The following is a 19,543-nucleotide window of genomic DNA, read 5'->3' as shown; positions in this document are numbered from 1 at the left end:
AACTCTAACTTCACTTTGACTTGATACTAACTCTCCTTGAATTGGATTATGAATTCAAGGTGTTTGTTTACATGATATGGAGGAGTTCTTGATGTTTAAACGTTCCTTGGTGTATCAGAAACGACTATGAAACATTGGTACAATACCATGGAACATACATGGAAGAGTGGGGAAGGAATGGGAAGACTTGGCTCTCTGAGATGCGCGGAGCGCCAGATCCAAAACTTCAGAGGAGGACTGCTGGTGTACTAAGAGGCACGCCGCCCCAAGGGTGAAAGTTCAGAGTCCCTCTTGGGGCGCGCTGGCAGGCGCATCGCCCTAACCCCTTTCACCGAAAACTCGACTTTTCTCTTTATTTTTTTCAACTCTAAACCTTCTAAACACTAAGGGTTCGAGCCCCAAATGCTTAGAATCACCAATCCCTCAACATACAATAGAATACAACTCAAAAACCAACCAGAAATAATGTTCCAAACTACAAGGGGCTTCAACAACACAACTAACAATATCAACTAAAAACATCAATAACTCAACCAATCCTTTCTCAATAATAAAAGGAGATTGGTGTGTGGGGGAAAAGGATCAACCCACACTACGAACTCACATACCTCAATAGGGATCACCCCCGACGATTTCCACGACGGAAAACTTGCTTGATCACCTCTTTCTCTTCTTCTCTTCTTCTTCTCAAACCTTAACTCTAACTCTTTTAAAATGGAACAAAAAAAATGATCCACAATCAGCCTAACACAACAATATAACCTCAAAAGAAATAGCTAGGGAAAAGTCCAAAATGCCCTTAAAAATTTCCGGACGGATTCCCTGTCAACTGCCCAACTTTCAAAGAAGATGTCTCACTCATACGAACTTGGAATCAAGCAAACTCGGTGGCGTTGGAAAGATCATTCTACAAACTTTGCAACCATAACTGGAACTACACCTAAATTATCTTTATATAGAAGTTATGACTCTTCAAAGTTGGCCAAAAATTCACTCTTTCCACACTTAGCCAATTTTTCCACATTTTCAAAAATTCTTTCCAAATATAAAAATTTCCAATTCTAAGCCTCTTCAAAGCTATTTCAAATTGTTGGATGTTACAATATTCCCCTTGGGAACATTCGTCCTCGAATGAGGTTACTTTTACAATGCTAAGAGTGTAACATCAACTCAAACACTCAATAATCAACCATGCCAACAACAACAACAACAACATCATGCTCATTATAATTTAAAGAGCACTAAGAAGAAAATTAATACCTTAATCTACATTTCCTCCAGATTCAAAAAGATGAGGATATCTCTTCTTCATGTCCTCTTCGGCTTCCCAAGTAGCTTCTTCAACAAATTAGTTTCTCCAATGGACCTTGACTGATGATACATCTTTCGTTCTCAACCTACGAACTTGGCGGTCTAGAATCTTAACAGGAATTTCCTTATAAGATAAGTTATCCGTGATCCTGATCTTCTCAGTAGGCAGGATCAATGCAGGATCGCCTATGCACTTCTTCAACATGGAGATATGAAATACCGGATGAACCGCTGCTAGTTCTTGTCGTAGCTCTAACTCATAAGCCACATTGCCGACCCTCTTGACTATGCGATAAGGACCAATATACCAGGGACTAAGTTTCCCTTTCTTACCAAACCTCAAAACCCCCTTCTTGGGTGAAACCTTCAAATATACCCAATCATCTACTTCAAACTCTAACGCCCTTCTCCTAACATCAGTGTAGGATTTCTGGCGACTCTGTGCCATTTTCAACCTCTCTTGAATCACTTTCACCTTCTCCAAAGCTTGGTGAACAAAATCTGGTCCTATCAACTGTGCTTCACCAACTTCAAACCATCCAATAGGAGATCTACTTCTTCTCCCATAAAGAGCTTCATATGGAGCCATCTGGATGCTAGAGTGATAACTGTTGTTGTAGGCAAACTCAATGAGAGGTAGGTGGTCATCCCAACTCCCTTGGAAATCGATTACTCATGCCCTCAACATATCCTCTAAGGTTTGAATAGTGCGCTCTGCTTGCCCATCAGTCTGGGGATGAAATGCAATACTTAAGTTCACCTTTGAACCCAAGCCTTTCTGAAAAGATTTCCAGAACTGTGCACCTCTGTCTGAAATAATGGAGATTGGCACTCCATGAAGTCTTATTATCTCTTGAATATACAACTTGGCATAATCTTCTGCTGAAAGGGTAGTCTTTACCGGTAGAAAATGGGCTGACTTTGTCACTCTATCGACGATCACCCAAATAGAATCGTGCTGTCTGCGAGACTTTGGTAACCCTGTGATGAAATCCATATTGATCATCTCCCACTTCCATTTGGGAAGTTCTATCATCTGAGCCAAACCACCGGGCCTTTGGTGTTCAACTTTCACTTGTTGGCAATTTGGATACTTAGCAAACTCTGCAATGCCTTTCTTCATGCCATTCCACCAATAAACTTCTCTCAAGTCACGATACATCTTCGTGGAACCCGGATGAATAGAACATCTGGAGCTATGAGCTTCCTCCATAATCCTTTCTTGGAGTCCATCTACCATAGGTACGCACAATCTACCTTGATACCTCAAAACAACATCTCCCCCTAGTTCAAAAGCTAATACTCTTTGCTTCTGAACATTTGCTTTCAACTCAAGTAAAATGGGATCTTGATCTTGTTTCTCTTTCACTTCTGACACTAGTGATGACTTGGCCCCATTCGCCACCGCTATTCCTCCTTCTGCGGAATTTATAAGTCTGACTCCCAGGCATGCTAGTCTGTGTACATCTTTTGCTAACTCTCTCCTTCCTTCCTCAATATGGGCGGTTCTACCCATAGACAACCTGTTCAAAGAATCAGCAACAACATTAGCCTTACCTGGGTGGTAAAGAATACTTAGGTCATAGTCCTTGAGTAATTCTAACCACCCCCTCTGTCTCAGATTTAGCTCTTTCTGAGTAAGCATATATTGAAGGCTTTTGTGATCAGTGAATATATCAACATGCACACCATACAAGAAATGACGCCAAATCTTCAAAGCGAACACTACAACAGCCAACTCTAAGTCATGGGTTGGGTAGTTCCTCTCATGAACTTTCAACTGTCTGGAGGCATAAGCTACAACCTTGCCATTCTGCATTAAGACACAGACCCAAACCAACGCTAGATGCATCACAATACACCACAAAACCTTGAGTACCTTCTGGTAACGTCAAAACTGGAGCCGAAATCAACCTCTTTTTCAATTCCTGAAAGCTCTTCTCACAAGCTTCAGACTACTGAAATTTCACTGCCTTCTGAGTCAGCTTGGTCAAAGGAGATGCAATGATGAGAACCCCTCTACAAACCATCTATAATAACCAGCTAAACCCAAGAAACTCCTAATATCAGTTGGAGATGTGGGTCTAGGCCAATTCTGTACTGCCTCAATTTTCCGAGTATCAACTTTAATTCCATCATCGGACACAATGTGGCCTAAGAACGCCAGAGACTTAAGCCAAAACTCACATTTAGAGAACTTGGCATACAACTCCTTATCTTTCAAAGGCTGAAGAACTGTTCTGAGATGACTAGCATGATCTTCTTCATTCCTTGAATAGACTAGTATATCATCAATGAAGACGATATCAAACATATCTAAAAAAGGTTTGAAGACTCTATTCATCAAGTCCATGAAAGCTGCCGGTGCATTGGTCAAACCAAAAGACATGACCAAAAACTCATAATGACCGTATCTGGTCCTGAAAGCTGTCTTTGGAACATCACATTCCCTTACTCTTAACTAGTGATAGCCTGATCTGAAGTCAATCTTTGAAAAACAGTTGGCACCCTGAAGTTGATCGAAAAGATCATCAATCCTTGGAAGAGGGTACTTATTCTTGATGGTAACCTTATTCAACTAGCGGTAGTCTATACACATTCTAAGGGAACCATCTTTCTTCCTCACAAACAAGACCGGAGCACCCCAAGGTGAGACACTCGGTCGAATGAAACCCTTATCTAGGAGATCTTTCAACTGCTCTTTCAACTCTTTCAACTCTTTCAACTCTTTCAACTCTTTCAACTCTGCTGGTGCCATTCAATATGGCGGAATAGAGATAGGATGGGTATCTGGAATGAGATCTATACCGAAATCTATTTCTCTCTCAGGAGGAATTCCGGGTAATTCATCAGGAAAAACTTATGGAAACTCTCTTACTATAAGAACTGACTGAAAATGAGGTATCTCAACACTAAAGTCATTAACTCGGACTAAGTGATAGATACAACCCTTTGAAACTAACTTTCTTGCCTTAAGGTACGAAATGAAACGACCCTTAGGCACTGCTGAACTACTACTCCACTCTATGACTGGCTCACTCGAAAACTGAAACTTGACCACTTGAGTTCTACAATCTATCGATGCATAACAAGCATGAATCCAATCCATACCTAGAATGACAATGAAATCTACCATGTCTAACTCAATCAGATCAACCATGGTGCTCTTGTGAATGATAGAAACAGGACAATCACGATAAACTCTTCCAACTAGAACAGATTCCCCAACAGGTGTAGAAACACAAAAGGGTTCACAAAGTCTTTCAGGAAGAACATCAAACTTATTTGCAACGTAAGAAGTTACAAAAGATAAACTTGCTCCCGGGTCTAACAAGGCATACACATCAAAAGCAAAAACTTTGATCATACCAGTGACAACATTTGGAGAGTTCTCTTGCTCATGGCGATTGGTGATAGCATAAAGGCGATTTGTTGCTCCACCGGTACTAGAAGTAGCTACTCTAGGTGCCGTCTTGTCTGGGGGAGCAACTTATGAAAATTGGGTCCTATTGCCCGAATTTCCTCTACGTTGCTTATTCTTAGGGCACTCTTTCACGAAGTGACCCTCTTGCCCACACTTAAAACAACCTGTCTGGCCATCACGACATTTGCCCGAGTGGGTTTTACCACACCTAGCACATGTAGGAAACAAACTACTTCCTTGTGCCACACTACCTGATGACTGTGCTGGTCTAGCCTTGAAATCTCTCAAATTTTGGCCATTAAATTCACCTCTGTATCTAGGTGTAGGTGCTCTAGCAGATGATGAAGCAGGTCCCTTTTGCCTTTGCTGAAAGTATGAACGATTTACATTACCTTTCTGCTGCCCGGACTCATTACCGGTCTTAGATCTCTTACTTCTGAACTCTTCTCTGTCCCTCAGCTTTTCTTCCTCAACTTGCTGCACATAGACCATCAACCTTGATATGTCCATGTCCCCGATAAGCATTGCAGCCCTACCTTCCTTACTCGATAGCCGAGACAACCCAGCAATAAACAAACTCATTCTATTCCTCATGTCTGCAACCATCTCCGGAGCATAGCGGGATAGTTGTGTGAACTTCAAACTGTACTCTTGAATACTCAAAGACTCCTTCTTAAGTATGAGGAACTCACGTACCTTGGCCTCTCTTAACTCTCGAGGAAAGAAATGCCCCAATAAAGCTTCCTCAAAACAGACCCAACTCGCATGTGGTGCATTCTCAACCCTGCCCACTTTCCACTGATCGAACCAAGTTCTAGCAACATCTTTCAATTGATACGCAACTAGTTCAACCCGCTAAATATCTGCAACGTGCATCACATCAAAAATCTTCTTCAACTCCTCAATGAAATTCTCTGGGTCCTCAATAGTACTCGAACCCGTGAAACTCGGAGGATTCATCCCCAAGAACTCACGAATCCTTGAAGTTTCAGCTCCTTCATGTCTAGGGCCCCTTTGCTAACCAATCGGATTAGTCACAGCTTAAATCAGAATTCTAATTGCCTATCTGAACTCGACATTAGAAACTTCCCCTTGATCTTGCACTCCCGGGGCATAAGGTAACTCTTGCTCATCAACATAGCATCTAGGAAGACGCCCTCTGTCAACTCTTCGTGGAGGCATGACTATCTGAAACACGCGCAAGCACGGATTAAAAAAAAACTTTCTAGAGATAAACTCTAACGCACGAGATGAGATTGAAAGAAATGAGAAATCTTCCTAAATGTTGTAGCCTCCCAATTATAGATGTGGCCCGTTTCACACCAATAACTAGGACTCTAAAGACACGGCTTCATAGAATCCCTAGGACTCTTGAAATCTGTGCTCTGATACGAAGTTTGTCACGCCCCGAGCCTACACCCTTGGCGGGACCGGCACTCGGAGACCATTGCTGGCCCAAAGCGAACCCTTGGCCTGACTTTCTTAACTCAGCGGAAACTTAACTCAACAGCATGACTCAATGCAATGAAAGGTTATAAAACAACTAACTGATAAAATATGGCCAAAAAGGCATCTCAAGTCCCAAAAGTAGAATATTTACATATGAACATAGATGAGAGACTCTATACTAACTGACTGACTGTCTATGAAGCCTCTAAAAATACTGAGATGGATGATGGGACAGACCCCGCAACATCCTAATAAAACAAAAATAAGAGGACAAAATATTCGAGTCGTCCGAAAAGCAAGGAGGCTCACCACTGACTCTGGAGTGCTTAACTGGATCAACGGCGTGCTGGATGCTGATCCTGGGTACCTGCGTCTGCATCATAAAACGATGCAGGCCAACTGGCATTAGTACATGGAATGTACGAGTATGCGAGCTGGAAAAGCTAAACCACAACTTAAGCTTGAAAGGAGTACAAAAGAACACTTACCTTGACTTTGTTCAACTCATGAATAACCGAACTCGATATAAAGCAATAAGACATGCAATATATAAATAACTTGCAAAACGGTGTAAACGACTTAGCTCGTTAAGGATAAAACAATAACAAACTCAACTTTACTTATATAAAAGTAATATAACTTTTGTGGGAGGTTCTTTAACCGACAACTACCACTATGAGCCCTAGTGATGATACAACGTCTTACCTCACGTTGCCAGAGGACCATCCTATACCTTGTCGTGATATAGCACCTTACTTTTGCTTAGTGGATCCACTAGCCTAATCTTACGTGATCATCTAAAAAGAATGATACGTCAAGTCCCATGTTGGCGCATGGTTCTTATGGAGAGTTGATTTAATATGAACTCGTGTCCCCAATTCGGTGCTCAATACTACTTCCTAAAATACTTTGGCTCATAAGTGTCTTGAAACACATCTTTCTTTGATTGAGATAATTACTCAAAAGTTAGCCCAAAGGCTCTTTTGGAAAACATGGTTCCTTTCTTACTTAAATGTAAAAACATTTAGAAACTTCTTTGCGAAGTACATAGTTCCCTAATAACTTTGGAGAAATGGACTTAACTTTATGCTCTTGACTTAACTTGAAACTTGAGACTCTTCACTTGGTTTGAAACTCTATCCCTTTTTCTTGACTTGAAACTTTTTACTTAACTTGGAATTCTAAACTCTTTACTTGACTTGAAACTTGAAACGACGTTAAGACGTTCAATAACGACTCTTTGAAAGCTTTAAAGACTTGCTTGGACTTACTTCTTAACTTTGCTTGACTTAACTCTAACTTCACTTTGACTTGATACTAACTCTCCTTGAATTGGATTATGAATTCAAGGTCTTTGGTTACATGATATGGAGGAGTTCTTGATGTTTAAACGTACCTTGGGGTATCGGAAACAACTATGAAACATTGGTACAATACCATGGAACATACATGGAAGAGTGGGGAAGGAATAGGAAGACTTGGCGCTCTTGGCGCTCTAAGAGGCGCGGAGCGCCAGACCCAAAACTCAGAGGAGGCCTGCTGGCGCACTGAGAGGCGCGCCGCCCCAAGGGGGAAAGTTCAGAGTCCCTCTTGGGGCACACTGGCAGGTGCAACGCCCCAGCCCCTTTCCCCGAAAACTCGACTTTTCTCCTTCTTTTCTTCAACTCTAAACCTACTAAACACTAAGGGTTCCAGCCCCAAATGCTTAGAATCACCAATACCTCAACATACAATAGAATACAACTCAAAAACCAACCGGAAACAATGTTCCAAACCACAAGGGGCTTCAACAACACAACTAACAACATCAACTAACAACATCAATAACTCAACCAATCCTTTCTCAATAATAAAGGGAGATTGGTGTGTGGGGGAAAAGGATCAACCCACACTATGAACTCACATACCTCAATAGGGATCACCCCCGACGATTTCCACGACGGAAAACTTGCTTGATCACCTCTTTCTCTTCTTCTCTTCTTCTTCTCAAACCCTAACTCTAACTCTTTTAAAGTGGAACAAAAAAAATGATCCACAATCAGCCTAACACAACAATATAACCTCAAAAGAAATAGCTAGGGAAAAGACCAAAATGCCCTTAAAAATTTCCGGACGGATTCCCTGTCAACTGCCCAACTTTCAAAGGGGATATCTCACTCATATGAACTCAAAATCAAGCAAACTCGGTGGTGTTGGAAAGATCATTCTACGAAATTTGCAACCATAACTGGAACTACACCTAACTCATCCTGAGCTAGAAGTTATGACTCTTCAAATTTGGCCAAAAATTCACTTTTTCCACACTTAGCCAAATTTTCCAGATTTTCAAAAATTCTTTCCAAAAATAAAATTTTTCAATTTTAAGCCTCTTCAAAGCTATTTCAAATTGTCGGATGTTACAAATAATAATAATAAAGAAACAGTTCAATGCACAAAATGAGTTATTTTGCTAGTTGGTGAACATATTGAGCCAAACATGTAAACAAACAATCGATCTATTTAACTAGTTCAAGAATATATTTGACCATTTTTCTTTTATAATTAAGCAAAAATAAAATCATGCATCCCTTATTCAAAAATTTGAGGCTCAAAAAAGAGAAAATACAATTTCATTAACCATCTTAAATTCACATGCAGATTTAAAATTATGTTGCATGACATCCAAGTTGTCTTTAGTAATAAAATAAAAGTACATAGCTTCGAAATAAAAATTCTAATAAAAAGCATAAATTAAAAAAGTGCAACATATTTGTTCGCAACAAATTTTTGTAAGCGCTGAAAATTAACTGCAAGCAAAATAAATAAAAGAAAATGTGATTTTTATGGATGAATCTTTGCGAGTACAATTTTGTTGTTCTCTTGATTCTTCTCTCCTAAGTTTCTCCGTGATTCGAGGGCATTCAGTAGCGTATTTCTCGAATGTAGGATGATGCAGACCTCCTTGAGATGTATTTGATCTCCGAAAACATCGGGAAGCATTTCGTCGTTGCAAGTTGATCTCCAGGAAGAACTCCGTTGACCACTCCTTCAAAGAGCTATGTAGATGGTGTTGTAGCTTTCTCCAATCCTATCAGAATGCTTGTTGAAGAGTTTTCTTGATTCTTCTCTCCAAAGTTTCTCCGTGATTCGAGGGCGTTCAGTAGCGTATTTCTCGAATGTAGGATGATGTAGACATCCTTGAGATGTATTTGATCTCCGGGAACGTCGGGAAGCACTTCGTTGTTGCAAGTCGATCTCCGAGAAGAACTCCGTTGACCACTCCTTCGAAGAGTTATGTAGCTTGTGTTGTATCTTTCTCCAATCCTTGCAGAATGCTTGTTGAAGAGTTTTCTTGATCCCTTTGAATGTCATGTCTATCCCCTATTTATAGTTGTAAGGAGTGGACAAGGTTGCTTGTGATTGGCCAAATGATGTCATTTTGACACTTGGCGCATTGTGATTCGTTCTTGCATTTGACTGGGACTACCACCTCATTTGGACATGTGGCGTCACCTTGTTGGTCTTGGATGCCTAGTCATTGTGACACGTGGCATGTGTTTGGGCTTCAAGGTGAAATGGACCTTGAATTTGAATTTAATAAAAATGGACTTATTTATTTGTAAAGCCCAAATTAATCATTCAACCCAAATAAACATGGATTTAATCCAAATTTTGTATGAATTAAATCCAATAAAATTTGTGTGTCTACAGATGCCCCCAAATAAACATGGATCCAAGCCTTGTTGAAGTGTAGGTTTGCCGACACTTGGTGACAAGACTTGAAGTATTCATGAATGTGTTTTCATTTTTTGAGACTTGTCAACGTGTAGGCTTGCCAAATTTGACGACGAGAGTTGAAGTCTTCATGAATATGGTTTTCTTTTTTGAGACTTGTCAACGTGTAGGCTTGTTGAATTTGACGGTGAAAGTTAAAGTCTTCATGAATGTGTATTCATTTTTTGAGACTTCTCTACGTGTAGGCTTGCCGAATTCGACGACGAAAGTTAAAGTCTTCATGAATGTGTATTCATTTTTTTTTAGACTTATCAACGTGTAGGCTTGCTGAATTTGACGACGAAAGTTAAAGTCTTCATGAATGTGTATTTATTTTTTGAGACTTCTCTACGTGTAGGCTTGCCGAATTTTGACGACGAAAGTTGAAGTCTTTATGAATGCATTGTTGAGACTTCAAGAGTATTTGTTTCTTGTCGTCGCATTCTAACTAGGTCACTACAAATGATTTGTTTGTAGTGATCTCAATTTTTTTTTAAGCATTCTTGCTTGACAACCACGTGGACCCTCTATATTGATTTCAAATAGGTGGGTTTAGTGAGTAGTAACATTGTGTGGTCTTCCTTGCAAGGTGTGAGAAAGAGAAAGAAGATTGATTGGATTTTGAATCAAATAAAAAGAATATCAACTTTCCTTTGGTTGATTTTGTAAGAAACATTCTGGACATCTCAAGACTTATTGCTTTCTTTTTGAGTGCTGGCAACTTCCATTTAGATGGGTAAGAATTGATATGATTTCCTTCTTCCAATCTTACCACAACTTTCCTTGTACAAAGAATGAGAGTTGTTCAAAGGAACTTCTATATAAGAATCTTTCATGTACAAAGGATTGATCAAAGAATCATTGAAAAAACAAAATTCTCCTAACCAAATCAATGTGGAACTCCAAATTTGGTTTGTTCTTTTCTCAATTTCGTGCAGCCCTGCCAAAATGCTCTTTTCTTGGTATAAAAGAATTCAAACGATGAGCGACTTGAATCTGGAAAAACTAGACTTATAGTACTATGACATATCCAAAAACCAATGTCAAAAACCTTTTGTACTGACGGGAATTGAATTTTGAAGTTGGTCATCAAATCCTGAAGTTCTCCTCATAATTATGCGCAATCTCGCCAAAACGTCCTTTTCTCGGTGTAGCAGCATTCAAATGACAAGCCACTTGATTCTGGAGAAACTAGACTTTTGGTACTACGACATATCCAAAAATCAACATTAAACACCTCCTGGATTGATGGGAATCGAATTTTGAAGTTGGTCATCCAATCTGGAAGTTCTCCTCACAGTTATGCATAATCTCGCCAAAACGTCCTTTTCTCAGTGTAGAAGCATTCTAACAACAAGCGGCTTGATTCTGGAGAAATTAGACTTTTGGTACTACGATATATCCAAAAATCAACATTAAACATCTTCTGTATTAACGGGAATCAAATTTTGAAGTTGGACCCCAAATCAGTTCTTCTCACAGCTACGTGCAATCCCGCAAAACCATCCTTTTCTTGGTGTAGGAGCCTTCAAATGACAAGCGGGTTGATTCTCAAGACCCTAGACTCGTAGTACTGTGAAATGTCCAAAATCAATGTCAAACTCTTCCGGAATTGACAGAAATGATTTTTGAAGTAGGTCTTCAAATTTTGCCGTTTTCCTCACAGATTTGTGTCTTTTAGATTTTTCTTGTTTCTCTTTCTTGCAGGTAATGGTTGTGGTTGCATCTTTATTTATGCATTGAAATGTTTCTTAGACACGGGAGATTGATGTTCAAGATCCAATTTGGCCGTAATTCAAAGCTTCGTGCTACTGGCACCGGTATGTCGAACAAGATTGTTGTGCTGCTGCTCATGTTTGTCATGCCATATTGAAGGGTCATGCACTTATTAAATGTGTTATCAGAAGTAGATCAACCAAGAAAAAATTGAAAACTTCGTGCAATTGGCACCGATAACTCCAATTATTTTTTTTCATTTCAGGTTTCTGAAAGAGCTTAAATCACTTAGAAGTTGCACGAGTTGTTCATATGATTGGCGTGGAACCACTCATCTCATCCTAGCAATGTTGGCAGAAAACTCAGTCGAGGCATTCACCTTCCTTGCAGCCTTGGTAAAGAGAACTTTCCCCCTCCACGAGAGAAACATTTGGAGTACTTTTATTTCATTTCCGACGAGAAATCACCAGGTGCGAGGATGGCGAGAGAAACACTTGGTGTAGGTCTCCAAACATCAACGAACTAGATTACGGATAATCTCATTGTTCAGGCTGTAGTGTGGATTGACTTCTTCCTTTCAATTTGGAGAAGACCTTGGACCAATCTTATGACTTCTTGGAAGTACATGGAGCTCGAATTCCTTACACTTTGTGATTCCAACTTTGCACGATTATGGTAGAAAATTCATAACTTGGAGTATGAATAGTGAAATCATGTGTTCCTTGTTTCGTTGGAAAAAAAAAACTCAAATAACTACAGTATATATAAAAATCACGGCCAATGACTATATGGATTAGTACCAATATCACTTCAAAGTCAGGTCACAATTTTGTATTTCTCTGCTTTTCAGCTTTGCACGTCTGTAGTATAAAATTCACAACTCAAAGTAGGAGTATTAAATTCATGATTTTCTTTTTCCGTTGGAAAGACAACTCAAAGAACTACATAATGTATAAAAATCACGGACAAAGACTTCGTGGATTGGTACAGATATCGCTTCAAAGTCAACTCACGATTCTGCCTCGCTCAACTCTTCAGCTTTGAGCAACTTTGGGAGAAAATCAATAACTCTGTGTAGGAGCCTCGAAATGATGCGATTCTTGTTTAATTGGAAGCATAACTCATAGACGTACAACATATGTAAAAGTCACGGCCAAAAGAATTCCAGATTAGTACATATATATTTTCAAAGTTAGCTCAAATTCTGCCTCGCTCCACTCTTCAGCTTCGAGGAAACTCTGGGAGAAAATCAATAACTCAGCGTAGGAACCTCGAAATGATGCGATTCTTATTTCATTGGAAGCATAACTCATAGACATACAACATACATAAAAATCACGGCCAAAACCTTGACGGATTTTCACAAATATGTCTTTGAAGTCTGCTCAGTTTAATTTCAAAATCCATGGTTTATTTCGCAGCTTTGAGCAGTCGTGGTAGAAACTTCATAACTTGGCGTACAAACCTCTGAATCACGATCCGATTTTTACGTTGCAAAGTAGACTCAAAGAACTGCAATATATGTGAAAGTCATGGTCAAAACCTCTGCAGATTTTTGCAAATGCGCCTTTGAAGTCAGCTAAGATGTCTTGCTTAACTCTTCTCCTTTGCTCATTTGTGACGCATTTGAACTCATGTGCTAGCTACATAATTTTAAAGAGCTAGTGTGATGATCACGCAATGCCACCAAACTCCTCTTTTTTTTTTTTACTCATGTGACTTAGCTTAGAGTGATTACTCCAAGCGCCTATGTACCTCGGTGAAGAGGATCAAGTCATATCTTAGTTCAGGATGATGAGTTTTTTTTGTCTTTTTATTTTGGACCGTACACAGTTTATACTCTTGCGGGCCAGGAGTAACATGTAGTTTATGCTCGTACCTTAAGGAGCGGTGTAACATGCAATTTAGGCTCGTACATTGAGGAGCATTTCAACTTGCAGTTTAGGCTCGTGCATCGAGGAGCATTTCAAGGAAGAATTCCATCAATGTAATTGTCCTTCTAACCTTTTGTGATGAAGCATTAATGTACTTCGATTTGGTGTTGGATTTTATGCTTTTGCATTGTTGAAGATGATTTGTACTTGATTTTGTGTCGACTTTTGAAAGTCGGAGTTTCAAAGTCCCTTGATGATTTTTCCCTTTTGCGAGCGACCAAAATCCAAGTATCGTCATTCTTTTTATTAGAGAAGTCATCTATCTTGGATGTGTTTGTTGTTTTCTTCAAGGTGGAAACTTCAACTAGTTCAAAGCTCCCAAACTGCAGTATGATGACATCTTCTTCAATTTTTGGTGATGCCACAGGACGTAGAACTTCTGAAATTGAATCATAATCAAGTTTGACACTAGCATGATTTGTCTCAGTTGTCTCACCATCGTCAGTGATGATATTTCCCTCTTGTACCAATGTCATGACTTTTCCTTCAGAATGAAGCATTTTGTGGTGTGATGACTGATGATGCGGTGGAATTTGCAATACATAGGATCATCAACTTTATTGGATTCTTTGGGTCGCTTTGACTCTGGGAGTGCAATGAATTTCTTGGTTAGTAGCTCATCAAGAATCCCAGGAACGTTAGAGTCCGGAAAGGGATACTCTTTTGCTTGTAACTCATTCAAGGTAGATTGATTTTTCACTTCTCGTGTTTGTTGATGAGCCTCAATCTCTTTCAACTTTTGTCTCGTGTAGGCCTTCATAGAAGTCGTGGTTACTGCCATGGACTCATTAATTGCGTAGTCTAGCGACTCTTTGAATTGTGTATCTTCTTTTCTTAGATCAAAGACATGTGATATCTTTCCATGGCTTGCAATGCTCAACTCCATGTCATGAGCACGTGTAGCTAGTTCTTCAAAAGTTCGAGGCTTAGTTCTTTGAAGGATATATACAAGGCCCCAATGCATCCCTTGTATGCAAATTTCAACTGCAGAGATTTTAGAAAGTTGGTCTTTGCAATCTAAGCTCAACATTCGCCAACGATTGATGTAGTCCACTACAGGTTCATTCTTACTTTGTTTTGTGTTTGTCAATTCCATCATGCTCACTTCACGACGGGTACTGTAGAAATGATTGAGAAATTGATTTTCCAATTGCTCCCAACAATCAATTGATTTAGGCTCTAAGTCTGTATACCAATCAAAGGCGTTTTCTTTCAAAGAACGAAAAAACTGCTTGACAAGAAGATCACCATGTGTACCGCCAATGCTACAAGTCTCAACGAAATGGGCAATATGTTGCCTTGGATTTCCCCTTCCATCACATTGTTGCAATTTTGGTGGTTGATATCTAATTAGCATTAGTAGACCCTCGATTCGCTTAGAATATGCCTTTGAATATCCTAAGGAACTTTGTGGTGGGCCACCATATTGAGCTTTAATGGTGTTTGTGATCATGTTTTGTAGTTGTTGAACTGTTAGAGTAGCCACTGAAGCAGATCGATTTGCGCTTTGAGAGTCAATTGGCTTGGTGGGAGAATCAATATCAACTTTTTCTTGTATTGTTATAATATGATGTGACTCTCCAGAGTTTTAGAGATATAACTTGCTCATAAGTTGGGTGATTTGGAGATTCTTGTCATCAATAGACTTCTTCAAGGCTTCAATGGATTGCTCCATCATTGCGAACTTCTCGTCCATGTCAGTTGCATCAACCATCAAGGAGTTAACCTTTATTGAAATTGAAGAATCCGTTGAATTCTTATATTCACCAAAGTTGAAGTCAGAGTGAGAGAGTTCATAAAACAACTTAGATGCGATGTTACCCCCATCGATTGCAGTTTTGAGTGTCATTTGAGACTTGATCTATCTTGCCATCTCCAAAGAGGTGAAATATTTAGATCCATTCAAGGCACTTGTCTTGAACTCATGTCGAGTGACTGGATCAACATCACTAAAATCAACTAATGTGGCAACAGTAGAGTCCTTACATGAAACATCATTGATCTTCTTGAAGGCCATTGCAAGGTTGAACTTGTTGTTTTTTTTATTTGTAGGAGGAAAAGATGAAGAGCAGAATTGGTCCCACTGGATGTGCTAAATTTGTTCGCAACAAATTTTTGTAAGCGCTGAAAATTAACTGCAAGCAAAATAAATAAAAGAAAATGTGATTTTTATTGATGAATCTTTGTGAGTACAATTATGTTGTTCTCTTAATTCTTCTCTCCTAAGTTTCTCCTTGATTCGAGGGCATTTAGTAGCGTATTTCTCGAATGTAGGATGATGTAGACCTCCTTGAGATGTATTTGATCTCCGGGAATGTCGGGAAGCACTTCGTCGTTGCAGGTCGATCTCCAAGAAGAACTCTGTTGACCACTCCTTCGAAGAGCTATGTAGTTGGTGTTGTAGCTTCCTCTAATCCTTGCAGAATGCTTGTTTAAGAGTTTTCTTGATTCTTCTCTCCTAAGTTTCTCCATGATTCGAGGGCGTTCAGTAGCGTATTTCTCGAATGTAGGATGATGTAGACCTCCTTGAGATGTATTTGATCTCCGAGAACGTCGGGAAGCACTTCGTCGTTGCAAGTCGATCTCAGGGAAAAACTCAGTTGACCACGCCTTCGAAGAGCTATGTAGTTGGTGTTGTAGCTTTCTCCAATCCTTGCAGAATGCTTGTTGAAGAGTTTTCTTGATCCCTTTGAATGTCATGTCTATCCCCTATTTATAGTTGTAAGGAGTGGACTAGGTTGCTTGTGATTGGCCAAAGGATGTCATTTTGACACTTGGCGCATTGTGACTTGTTCTTGCATTTGACTGGGACTACCACCTCATTTGGACATGTGGCGTCACCTTGTTGGTCTTGGATGCCTAGTCATTGCGACACGTGGCATGTGTTTGGGCTTCAAGGTGAAATAAACCTTGAATTTGAATTGAATAAAAATGGACTTATTTATTTGTAAAGCCCAAATTAATTATTCAACCCAAATAAACATGGATTTAATCCAAATATTGTATGAATTAAATCCAATAAAATTTGTGTGTCTACAATATTCATGTGTGATATGTTGTTCTTGTTCATATTTAGTTTGTGAATCCTCCTCCATTTTAAGACACCATAGCATCGATCTGATCACCGTCTTTTAATCCAAGCTTCATTAAAACAGAAACATGAAAACAAATTTAAAAATTACCTAATTTTAAATTAACGATAAATTAGATTAAATTATATGCAAATCACAGTCTTACTTCATCAATAGTCTTTGCTGGTGAAATGCGTTTTCCATCCAAGACAAATCGAACTGTTTTCTAGTCTATTAGTTTTTCCCTACAGTATGTCAGGAAGACCCTCTTCATAACCATATCAGGCGATACGCTTAAAATCATAATTGATCCATCCTATAAAAATAAAAATAAAAATTAGGAACATAAATTTAAAAAAAAAATTTTTTTTTAGAGAGAGTGAAATGATGAACCTGATATTGAACTTGGATATCAAAATTATTTCCTGACATTTTTTGTTATGTTTTATTGGAAAAAATGAGGGATATTATACCAGTTTATATAGGAGATGAAAAGGAAAAAAATAATAAATGAAATGATTTAAGATATTATAGCAATTTATGGTTTCTCTTGTCCTCTTGTGTGAAAAAATATTTATGATAGTGTTTGACTAATACGGGATTTAAAAATGAAATGCATATTTTTTTTAATCTATGGTCAAAAATAAAAATAAATTACCTCATTAAGAGTAAATAAAATGTTGAAACTTAATTATTCTTAAAGACTATAAGCACTTTAATATTGATATGAAAATAGACTAAATATTTAAAGAATAGATTATATCTTAAAGACATAAACAAGAATAGAATAGTCAAAATATACCTGTTAATATATATATATATATTTTAAAGGATGCGTAAAGAAAAATAAAATAAGTATTGTTACTGATTAAAATGAAAGAATGTCATGTAAATTAAAACTCGAAAAGTATTAGATAGTGTAAATAAAGTTTGACCAAATTCTGCAAAATTGAAAGTCACATATTTATTCACATATAATGTAGTTTCAATTTTTTCATCAATTTTTCTTCCCTCTTAATTCTACGGAAAAGCATTGGACATGTAGATCATGGGAAAAAAATGTTTGGAAATTATTAGTAAATACTAGTTGCTATGTCTTTTGCGATCAATTTGTACACAATGTGTGCTTTTGAGCTGCATGAATCAGTCACGATTCGAGTATATATTCTGAACGTACGGTATCTGAAATCACGAGTAACCACAGGCTAATCCTTGGCATACACGTCAAAGAATATTGTAAAGAAACTAAGCAGAAGCTGAAATACATAACTGAATACTACAATCTAAAAATCCATGAAACTACATTTTTATGATCTAAAATAAGCCTCTACTAGTTCAATCGTAAACATAAGTCTGGTGGGACATGGCCCCGAGCTACCTTAAAACCAAAGACAACATGAAGGAAAATCTTGTAACCTAAATTAATGGAGTCTCTAAATGAGAAGGGCCCACCAAGTGCTAACTGGAAGTACTGAAACCTTAGTAGCCACGAGTATGAGTACGGATACTGAAATCTCATCATAGAATGATACAATACAGAGAAAAGTATGCATTAGTAAGTGAAATGTACTAAGTAAGTAAGGGACACCAACATAATCAGGCATAATGAAATAAGATTTCCAAAATCATAAACATAAGAAAAGAACGGTAGAGCAAACAATTAGAGTTCATGCATAAGTATCATTTAAACCTTCATTCAAAAACATATATAAGCTAAGGATAAGTCTAATTCAGTAGTCTTACATGACCATATACATAGCATAGCATACATAAAATGAACCATATAGACTTAAAACATATTTAAAGAAATGCATAATTGAGAGTTTCTTATAACCGACATACGTCATTTGAGCTCATGACGCCCAACTTATAATCCTAATTGGATGGGCTTTCCTATGCCTTGCTAGAGTATAGAATCATATCTTATCATATGTGGATCCACTAATCTGAGCCTCTCAAAGCCAAAAGGTCAACAGACAAAGCGGTGAAACATAATCTTGAATTAGTGCATAGTTATGGGACTTGAGTTTTTTAAATCCGCGTCTTCTCGGTACTAAATAGTCATCCGAAAACAACATATATTCATATAATGCTCATAGATATGAAATCATATATCATATATATCATGAGGCTAAGCTCAAAAGTCATGATATCATATAATATCTTGTATTTAGGTTGTAATTCATAACATGCTTGTTTTCATGCTTAAAAGTCATAAGGGTTTGAATGACCATAAAAATCATGCTTAATCAGTAGCATAAGGTTTCAAAATCAAACAAAACAATGAAAACATAGCTAATTGAAGAAAGATTGTACTTTCGTACAAACCCTAGTTTTACTTCTAACAATCCTTTGAAATTCTTAAGAATGAATATTCTTTAGGCATAAGAGTGAAGGGATGTTCTCATTGAAGTCTTACATACTTGAGAGAATGAAGATCAAAAGAAGAACTTGCTTAAAATCCTAGTTTTTATCTTTCTTGCGGTTTCTTTTTGTGTTGGGGGAGTTGAGAGCGTAGAAATAAAATAAAATTGAGTACTTTATGGAATATATTCCCCTAATATAATTTAAAACATTGAGGCTTAGACTTAGGAAGAATGGGAAAAGATAAAAGAAACCCCAATCAAAAAGCTATCGGGAACCTTCTATGAGGCCATCTACTGTCTGTGGTTTGATCTACGGGTCGTGGATCCTTCCGTGGAAGTCAGACTGAAATTTTAAGTCTCAGAGGTACATTCTATGGAACCAAATTACGGCATATAGATGGGTTACCACTCGTAATTGGGTCCGTGAAAATCTGACCAAAAATGACTTTCAGAAGTTTGTTTCGTGAGTTGACAATACGGGTCGTACTTCAATTTACGACTCGTAAATGGGGTTCGTAG

This window comes from Solanum verrucosum, unplaced genomic scaffold (genome assembly GCF_900185275.1).
Source record: "Solanum verrucosum unplaced genomic scaffold, falcon-dt-bn FXZP01000163.1, whole genome shotgun sequence".
Classification (NCBI taxonomy): domain Eukaryota; kingdom Viridiplantae; phylum Streptophyta; class Magnoliopsida; order Solanales; family Solanaceae; genus Solanum; species Solanum verrucosum.
The sequence above is the reverse complement of the archived record's forward strand: the minus strand, read 5'-3'. Positions refer to the sequence as shown.